General features: G+C 45.4%; 1 long non-coding RNA gene across 1 annotated transcript in view; it reads left to right on the plus strand.

The window, feature by feature from the left end:
- The first annotated feature begins 1,431 nt into the window (after nucleotides 1-1,431).
- The window catches only part of LOC109298594, a 27,562-nt gene continuing 18,316 nt past the window's right edge, over nucleotides 1,432-10,677 (plus strand). The window contains exon 1 of the long non-coding RNA XR_002097660.1: nucleotides 1,432-1,785. This is a non-coding gene — a long non-coding RNA (uncharacterized LOC109298594). The remainder of the gene's footprint in view (nucleotides 1,786-10,677) is intronic.

Raw genomic sequence — 10,677 nt, forward strand, 5'->3', positions numbered from 1 at the left:
CCCAGCTGTCACTGGGACATGGGCTGCTGCCATGGGAACTCACAGTCCTGATCAATTTGCCAGCACCCAACTCTTGCTGGGGCACTGACTGCTACTGTGGGAAGCGCCATCATCACACTCTGGTGGCAGTGAAGTGGCTTCTGCTACAGCCCTGGTGAGGCTACCTGTACCTGCAGAAGCTGGGGCTCTGGCTGCCACTGTGGAAAGTTCCATCACCAAAGCCAGAGCATCTGAACTCTGGGGCTGCCTGCACCCTGGAAAAAGCCATTAGCTGTTTGTCTAGCTATTAGCTGTTTTCCTCTTTCCTTTGCCCTATTGTCCCATTGTTTCCTGAAATACCCCCATCCAGCTGTCTCTTACTTTATACATGGACTTTAAGCTCTTGGGGCTGTGTTGTACAACAGCTATCACTCTCCAGTAGCAGCTTATGCCTAGGCACCCTACTCACAGTTGTTGTCCTCCTGGACTGACCTCACATTATGCTTTCTGGCTGCTTTCTGGTTTGGTCTTTCCACACCCAAATGCTAAAGCTGCCTTCAGACTGAAGTCTGGATGTTTTCTAGAGCAGCATTTCTCAGTCCATGGGTTGTGAGCCAAAAGTGGGTTGCAAGAATATTTCAAAGGGTTACAAGCTGCAGCAGGACAGAGGAGCAGTGGGAAGGTGCCTGCACCTTCCAGTGGGGGAAGAGGGCAGGGGATTGCTGCATGGCTGGGCTGGCGACACCGGGGCCAGTGCCCATGCTCGCAGGGCCAGGGTGGCCACGAAACGCTGCTCAGGGGGTGGAAGGGGCCATGATCAGGCTGCCTGGTGCAGTGCAGAAGCCTCAGCCCAGGGCAGGGGGGTGCTACAGGCCTCTCCTCCTCCTCCCTCCAGCCTGTGCTGGAGTCGAACTCACTCTGCTGCTGCCCACATGAGTTGGAGCTGCCAGAGCCACTGTGCTCTGGCCAAAGCAGGACAGGGGCAGCTGGGGGAGGTAGGAGGTTGCAGGTCAGGAGTGAAGGCCACCAGCATGGCTTGGGGGGGCAGGGGACTGGGGGTTGGGCACCAGCAGGACCAGCAGGTCGTGTGTCAGGGCAGGCCATGGATATTTGCAAATGGATCCCAGTAGGAAAAAGGTTGAGAACTACTGTTCTGGAGTATTTAGTCAGGCTGCCTTTGTGCCTGTTCCATCCCCCAAGGATTAGCATGGCACCTTCCCTGTTTATCATGTGCGCTTTGCTCTTAGCCACACTGTTTTCAGCTCCAAGGGCCAACTTTACTCCACTCTGCTTGCATTCTTGTTGCAAGAGGCCCTATTTCCAATGCTGATCCAACTCCATGTGGTGTACTGAGGCAATTTGGTTCTTCTCATTTCTGTTCTTTATACCCTAATGGAACTGGTGTCAGTAGTTTGGGCGTCTCCCAAGGACTGACCAGAGACCTTGAACATTGCTGAAGTACCAAACAAAACTTTCCAGGAGGATCAATTAAAGAATCTTAAAGGAGATAAATGACACAGGCTGCCATTTGTGTACCACTTCTGGACTCACCACTATGGAAAGACATTTACCCAGCAAAGAGAAGTCTATTACAAAGTTGTGTGAGAGAGAGCACAATACCATCCCTGCTAGTAGTGCAACAGCAGTGGCAGCTATAATCATTGTGGTGAGCTGGAATTCAGATTTCCCTGAGTTTTATCCCCCAATCCTGCTATAAGCCTACAAACAAGTGCCTTTTCTGTCTGTATTTCAGATTTTGCCATTTACAAGACAGTGACTAAAACAGTGAGCGACCCTGTGGAGCAGGTATAGATTGTTTACTTAATTTTTGTAAATTGTTCTTTGCCTCCTGTTGGCTCCACAACAGCAGCAGTGACCCTGTCTAACAAGCTTTGACTCCAGGCAGAGCACAAACCTGCTGACATAATCCATAAAGCTGGTAACCACTGTAAAATAGTGGAGGATGGTTCAGAGAATAAGAAAATCTTAGGGCTGGAAGGAAACTCAGGGATCACGTAGTTCAGTGGGGGCCAACCCTTTTGGCAGACATATCACAAGTTATGCCCCACAACCTCCCTGAGTGTCACTTTGATACCCTTCCTTTTTGCTCCCTGCTCTGCTCTGTCTGTCCCTGTGTTTCTTGCTCCTTCTCCAGTGTACCATGTGCTGCACACAAAGCCTGATCCTGCCACTTGTGGCGTGAGTGCTGCAGATTGGCCACCGCTGTTCTAGTTCAACCCCCTGCACAGTATCTTTTTGAAAACCTCCAGTGAAGGAAGTGCCACAGTTTCCCTAGGCTGCTTGTTCCATTGTCCTGCTGCTCTTATCATTAGTAATTTTTTTCTGAGATTTAGTCTGAAGTGTGGGCAGAGATATGGGCTCATAAAGGGATGGTAGAGATAGGTATGGACTCCTGTCGTCAAAATGTAATGGTTGCTCTCTGGTAGTAGGAGTATTTTGAGTGGTAGGATTGACCTTGGAGGTCTCTGTACCAGTATCAGTCATTGTGAATGTGTACAGCCATATGTGTACAGGTGAGAACCTTAAGGGTGGAGTGTAAGGGCCTTTGTAGAGAGGGAATAAAGGTAGTCTTACATTCATTCTCACTAGAGAGCCCTTGGTCTATGTGGTTTCAGAAGGCTGATTAAATAAAAACCCAAGAAATAACAAAGCATGCCTGCAAATAACTAAAACAAGGAACAGGCAAAAGACAGACAAGTACTAGTCTGGCCAGGACAACCTAACCACGGCAGAGAGCTAGCAGTATCACAGACAGATGAAACATTGAGCCAAGTTATGAGTCATTGCAAGGAGACTGGGTGAAACAGTTTCTGCGGATTTTACCATAAACCATTTCTGCTGCGAAATGGATTCAGACTGATTCTCTCTATATCCATGCAACAGAAAACCTTGACAGGCTGCTTAAGGGACACCAAAATATTACAGATGCATGGACAGTGCTACATAATCTGTTTGGGGACCTGAGCTGAGCAAGCAGCTGCAAGAGAAAGCTAGGAGGTGTGGCACTTTTGCCTATATGGGATCCAACCCACCAGAATAGTTATTAACATCAGCTCTATTGACCAGGCCATGGCAGAATGTCAGGACTTGTCTTTTTTTCTTTTTCTTTTTTGGTAACAGAAAGCCTATTCTTTGGAGACTGATTACTTCTCAGGATTTACTGCCATTACCAAGTTGCTCAAGACCATATTAAAGGGAAGGTAAAATGCACCTTTGCTCCTTTCAGAGCAAGCTATCCCTGACAGTGTTAGTTTTCTCAAGGACTTTAAGAGGTTTTCAGGTTCCTAGAGTTTCATTCCTGTCACTTGCAGCCCTCAGCTTCTCAAGAGTACCAAGAAGCATTATTCAGTAAGGACAGTGAAACACTTTATTTATAAATCTTCATATCTTCCTCTCACCCTGTTGTCAAACCGGTGAACACCCGTCGCAAATGGATTGTGTAGAACAATTCTTGGGAAGTATATTAAGGTACCCTGTCCCAACAAGCCATCACTGCCCAGATTTCCCATGTCTATAGAAGAAGGAGATTGACATAAAACAGTCTGAAGAGGGGCTTTGCCAGGTACCATGGAGTCAAATCCTGGAGAGCACTGAATCTAGGAGATGGCATGTGGGTGAAAGAATCTCAAGAAAAGGGGACAGTGCAGGGATGTGCCAGAGCCCCTCAACCCTACTTCGCTAATGTGCCAGTGGGAATCTTTCATACGAACTGGCATCATCATGTTGTATCAGTGTGTGGACCTTAAATACACACAAATGCTGCCCTGAGTCTGAACCTGTGCACCATTAAACCACCAGAATGAGGAACTGTTACTTGAGAGAGATATTTAACTGGAGAAATGTGTTTGTCACACAGCTGTCTGCTAGGTACCGCCAGAGCCCCAAGTTTTTCCTCACTGTTCTGCTGCTTGTCCCAAGGAACATGCCAAGGTTTGCTCTGAAATAAAATCTTATCCCCACAAGCCTTGGCTCCACTGCCCTTACACTGGACCTCACAGTTGCAACAGGAGAATCTCTGCCAACTCCAAGTGCCTTCCCTTTGGGTTATGAAAGACATTTTAGGCCCCCCTTTCTGTAAAATGGGCTACTTGCCCAGAGATCACTCTTTACCACAGGAATTAGCAAGGAGACAAAACAATAAAAGGATTTATTATATAAGAGAAAGTAATCATACAAGATAAACTGACCATATGTTTGAAGACAGAGCCAAAAGATAAGTAATGTTTCTTTCCCACTCATTTACCACCTAACCCCTTGAGAGTCCTGCCAGTGTTTTTAGAAATAGGATTTTTTGGTGATTCTGCCAGTCCTGACTGCTGGAGACTTGGACTCCCTAAAGCCTGGGATCCAAAGACCAATTATATTGCACAGATAGCCTCCAAAATAACACCAAAACAGTTCCCCTTCCCCTCCCCTGCCTACCAATCAGGATTGCCCTAATTCAAGAATGGGCAAAATGTGGCCCATGGGCCAGATGCAGCCTGCCAGGCCATTCTATCCAGCCTGCGGGGGCCTAAAACATTAAGAAAATTAATATTTATCTGCCCCCAGCTGCCTGTCATGCAGCCCTCGATGGCTTCCTAAAATTCAGTAAGCGGCCCTCCACCCAAAATAATTGCCCATCCCTTCCCTAATTGCTCATGGGTATCAAAATTCTCTAGAAATCTTTCTCTCTAGAGTACCTGGTGTTCCTCTGGCTGACGGACCATTTCTCTCAGATGCCTTTGTTATTGCCCAATTGTTTTTCCCATTACTAGTGGGCAATAACTTGGATGCCCAGTCCACCAGTAGCCCCTTCTGTCTGTGATTGAGAGTGGCAATTGTCCTTGCCGTAGTAAGAGATACTTTGCAGTTACACTTACTCTCTTTTCCTTAGTTGTGCATCCTTCAGCCCCTTGATTAAGCTATGATCAAAAGCATAAAGGCATATACAGACGGCATGATACCCCACAAACCACCAAAATATACTGGAGCTTGTGACAGTGGTCCTTCCCATTCTTGGAGGATTGTATAAGGTCTTAGGAATTCAAGGAAGTCAAAAAACTAGTAGGCAAATTGTTTAAAAGGGCAGAATAAATTCTTGATGCAAGAGTGAAGGTTCAGGGAGTCTATCCTGTCCTTCACAGAGCTGTTTATTCTTGTACTATACTGATCATTCCTGTTATACATTGTTTTTTAATCCATTACCCTGCCCTTTTCAGAAACAGGGATGAAATGTTTGTTTTGAACATATGGAGCCACTATTTTGGGGGCCGCTGGTGGGCATGTAGGAAGGAGGTAAAAGTCTGCGTAAACAAGGAGTGGAGACGGACACTCTCTCCAGCCACAATGCCCTGGGTCTCTGGAATCATCAACCCCCAGGCTCAGAGCTCCTCACTTGCAGCAGGATGAGACATAGCTGATGTAGCAAGCAACTACTTAGGATATTTTTTTCTGCAGAGCTGTGACATCATGGCTGGCGGCCCCCCAAGGCACCCTATCCAATTACCTGAGTCACCAGCAATGAGAAATTGCCAAGAGGTTGTCACTGAATTCTGCTCTGGTAAATGTAAGAGCAGAAAAGACCAAGAGAAATGGCTGACAAAAGAGAAAGAGGGTGAGAGTGAGAGAGCAGCAGCAGCAGCAGCAGCAGCAGCAGCAGCAGCAAAGGTCCTTCATCAGGGAGAGGGAGGAAAAAACTCGATTATTAAATGATTGATGCAGGAACCCTAGAAACAGTTGACAGGAGAAACAGTGATTTTCTTTCTCTCAACCACAATGCCTGTGTTCACGCAAACACACACAGATGCTTACATCCTTGCTTATATATGCTTGCTAATGAAAAAAGACATGTACGTGCAACCACTCTTTACACACTGAAAATAAAAATACATACTCCACCATAAGCATACATATGCAAATACATCATAGCAGATGCACATGCACACACACACACACGTACAAACACTAAAATCACTTTCAGTTGTGGATGTTTATTATCACACGGTACAAACTCATAAATGTGTGCACCCAACCACAATGATGATAATATCTGTATAAACATTAGCTGCTTAATAACATAGTAGTGTCTCTCATTAACTGCATAGGGAGGGACCAAAGACATTGGCCTAAATTATTCTGTCTGCTTTTACTATGAGAGGAGACAAAACCTTGCAGAATTCAGACAACGGGCACCATTCCAGCTATGCAAACAGTAACCCCACTGTGGAGACGGGGATTTCTGTGAAAAGAGGAGAGAATGAGTGTGGATAGGAATCCACACCAGCCCTGTGTAGTTTCTATGGCTGGAATACTCCTGATTGAAATACTCATAGCTTTGGTGAAGTCATGCCCTTCTCTCTAATGCCTGCTCTGTATACCCCAAACCCCAGAAGTGAGGTAACATGGCCACCATAGAAAAACATGGGAAATACAACTCACACTGCTCTCAGCCTCTCTGTCTCAGGCATGCTTACTGGCACATGCTCAGAGCCTCTCACAGTGGTTACACTGCCTCACTGCTGGGATATGGATGCACAGAGTGAAAGGGGAATATGCTTTATGGTAGCACTCCTGAGCTAAGCACAGGATCAGCCCTTGTGCCTCCTTTGCCTGGAATAACTAGCAAGGTATATGATGTTCCGAAGCTGGCCCATGGAACTTCTGGTTTCTAAAGTCAGGCCTCTGGAGGTTTAGTTAATTACTTCACCAGAATTTCACATACATATAGCAGCAAACTGAACTCCCCCACAGCAGAGGGAAGAAATAAGGGCTTGTATTGCTTCATGAACCAGCTGCTGAAGTGACGGCTTTAAATAACACAAAAATATCAAGGGCATAGCAGGCATAAATATATAAAAGCACAGAGCCATGCACACACAGAATGTCAAGTGTACATACAGCACACACAGTTACATTCACAAAGAGACAGATGTATGCATACATGTGTGCACACAGAATTAAGACAAAGACAGAATCATGTATAGAGACATAAAAAAGGGATAAGCAGAATGCATATACATATACATATCCACTCACAAATAGATACACACACACAAATATATGTATAATAGTATCATGTGTATACACAAAAGCTATTAAGATGCAGATGTGACTTCATTACTCTGTGCTGTTTTGCAGACCTCATTCCCTGGCTTTCATGGGGGATTTAGGTGATAAATGAGACCATTTCAAAATCTGGCAAAATGCCGCTTTCCTCAGAGCTTATTGAAACTCATATAATATGTAAAACACGAAGGATGGGAAGAGGGAAGGGACACATGCATATGTGTGTGGGGGAGGGAGGTTATGTATGTAATCTATCACCTTCAGCCAGAATTGCCATGCATATGTATGTTTAATATGTTCATGCACATATGTTTAGATCAGCACCTGAAATCATCTGGGATGCTTGACCTGATTTGTAGATCAGGTGGCCAGAGACAAGGCCTTTGACTTACTTCCACCCCCACCCCAGTCTGCCAAACTTGAAATCAATGCCCTCAGGACTAACTGCAAAGCCAATGGGGTTAAGTAGGGATGAAGGCTCTAATTTATCATGGATGGGCAGAGAATTTTTCCCGTAGTAAATATATGCTATTGGTATGCATGACCTTTGCTTTGTGTTAGTAAACTTTATGTTAGTACCTTTGAGAATTAGGAGAGGTACATGACATGAATGTAGTTATATATAGAGTGCTATCCTAGGAGATGTGATAAGGTGATAAAGTTAACCTGGTAAGACATGATAAAATCACTGCATGTGCTTCTTTGATTGTCCCACTCACATTCTGCCTAGCGCAGTGTGGGCCCTTGAAAATAACAAATAATAGTAATGAATAAATAATCAACAGCAGAACTACCTCTAACATATCTGGCTGTTAAACAATTCACACAAGTGCCATTTTAAAAGGGAATGTGCCAGAGAAATGGTTCTTTCTTTCTACTTGAATATGGAAATTTCTTTTCAAAGTTACCTGTCCCAAGATCTAGCTGAAGTAAAATTCAATCCTGAACCAGCAGCAGTTTTAGTGTGATATTTCCTTGCCCTATAGAGCTGAAAATAGGAGTTTTATCCCACTGGACAGAAATCAGGCAAGCAATGAGGGCTGCGCTTTGTGGTAGTCAAGGAGAGCTAATATTATTTATTTACTTAAAAAATAAAAACTAATTTGGGACACTCACTGACAATTTTGCAATAAGTGACCTATGTAAGTGGCAGTTATTACTGTTCCTATTGTCTTTTCTTCTCCCTTAGGGATAGTGTTTATACTAAATTTTGGATGTGAGGTGGCAGAACAGGAAGGTATACACATGCCAGCTTTAATCTAGTTAGCCAAGATAACTGTATCAGTGAAGTGGTGGCGTTATGTATCTGGCTCCTTGAGTGTGCACCATAGCTTCCCAGTGGGTTCATACAGTCCATGCCGAGCCCTGTGCTACCACATCTGTGCTGCTTGTATTACCTGAGCAATCTAGAATAAAGCTAGCCTACCTATGCTACAGTCTCACGTCCCAGATGTAGGGTAGATATAGTCTCAGGCTATATCTGCTCTGTAATCCTAGAAGTGACTACAGTATGATGCTGTGGTACCTAAGGATGTTTTAAAGCAGCTAGCTTGGATACCAGTAGCAGTCTAGTTACAGCAGCATGGAGTTCAACATGGCTTTGTCACTCAGCTCAGAAAGGGGAATGTTTAAAGCTCTCCAAAGCATGTCTCGAGTGGCTGCTTGTAACAATGGCAGTTTCAGAAAGAACACATGATTATACAGGTGGTGTAAAGATGTTGTTGGAGAGGACCTAATAGCTCACCTAGAGAGCCTGGTGATACAAGCTCATGTGCTTTTACTGTGACACGTGTGGTCCAGTCCCTTGTACTAGCCCAGGTGACTCTTATTTGAATAGAGTTTCATTTGGGATTCAAACTGCTGAGTCTCACACCAGCTTCATTTGTCCAGATGAAATCTGTAATATATTTATACATTCTTCCCATGCCCCATTTTTCCCAGTGTACAGAGGATGCTGATTTGTTTACAGCCTTTAGCATGAGTGCCTGTGCTTCTTTAATGCAGTGTATAGAGACTCATGCTTTCCACTTTGGAGGTTGCCACTTTAGTCCCTAACGTAGGTCAAGATGGCAGTTGTCATGTGTGTGCATGTATGTGTGTATACACCTGTGTATACAGAACTTTGGTGGTAAACAGTCATACCTAATAACCTGTGTGTGCAGATGCACAGCCTGCTTTCAGCTTCAGTGAATATAGGAACATGTATCTTGTCTTATGTTTTGTACCGTAATGCTTTTCCCTGGCAACTGTATCCAACACTTTTTAGTAAGGAGTGAATTACACAGCTGAAGCTGGGCTATTCTTTTTTCTATTGTTGTAAAATAGGGGATGAGGTATCTAACTGGGACCTGAGCTTTCAGATTTTTAGGAAGGAAACAGCAGCACCAGGCATTCAAATGAAATCTAGCCCTGGACCTGCGATGAGCAAAACAGGACGTGATTCCCCCTGGGCCTCCATCCTCCCCACCCCCAACTCATTTGGAGAGAGGCTGAGCTAGGACTGGAGGTTGTGCAGGGGGCTTGGGGACCCTGAGTGTGGATATGCGTTCAGTGTTCTGTACACAGTCTGCTTCCTCCATTGAGAGGTTGTAAAGCACATGCCAGTGTCTGTGTTCGCAGCACTACAGCATGTGAGGCTGTGTGTGTACTGGCAAGGAGAGGGAATGGCGCTCATAGAGTCTGAAGAAGAGTTTCCTTTCTTCTCTGCAAAATCTCCTCTTCCCCTGCCTGCCCCTCCCCATGTCCCACGTCTTTTGGCAGCTCCTCATCTGTGCAGAATTTCAGGCACTTGGGGCTCCCAGGAGAGAGTGTCATTTTCGTGTTAAAGATGCTTATTGAATTTGACAAACAATGATTTATGACAGGGCAACCCACATGGGGCACAGTGAGGAATCTCAGCTCCTCGTCACAGCCTGGGGACCTGTTTCATTCCCATCTCAGCTCCTTGCTGCCTCTCATTGGAGCTCTGAGAAGATCAGATTCGACAGATGCAGGGAGTTTATTTCTTAGCAGAAAGAAAGGGACAATGAGACCATGGGAGCAGGGTGGGGAGTTCATCTCAGGAGGTGTCAGTCTCTGATCCTGGGTGGTTCTTTCAGACCCCATTGGATGCTAATCAGGTGGTCTGGGTTAGAATCCAGCTCTCTGGAGCTCTGCCCTGCCACAAGGATAATCTGGGCTCAGTTTGGTGGTTCTGTCTCCTGGCTTTTAGGCCAGTAGGAGGCTGGAGGTGTAACATGAGTCATCTGAGAGACCCTGTGATTAATACAGTACTTTTGTCCTTTCATGTAGGAGAGCTGAGTTCAGTGCCCTTGACTAGTCCAACCCAGACTGACAGGGGCAGGAGTATGATGGACATTAGGATGTCCAACCCCTGGAATGGGAAAGGGGTGCACATTGATCTCTGTCTAACCTAGAAACTGCACTCATAAAAGACTCAAGATCTCCTCATCTGAAGGAAGGACTGCTTCAACTAAAGGGGTGTCTGTGAAGCAGGAACTTAACTATGCAGGGATTGGGACTTCCCCACCATGATGCAAGATGGACTCGAGGGGAACACCTCCAGACCTCAGGTTGGAGAGGACCGGGTTAGAGAGCTTCTGGAGGGGCTGGACGTGTTCAAATAAGCAG

The sequence above is a fragment of the Gavialis gangeticus genome, unplaced genomic scaffold (genome assembly GCF_001723915.1).
Source record: "Gavialis gangeticus isolate Ggan-Ray unplaced genomic scaffold, GavGan_comp1, whole genome shotgun sequence".
Taxonomy (NCBI): domain Eukaryota; kingdom Metazoa; phylum Chordata; order Crocodylia; family Gavialidae; genus Gavialis; species Gavialis gangeticus.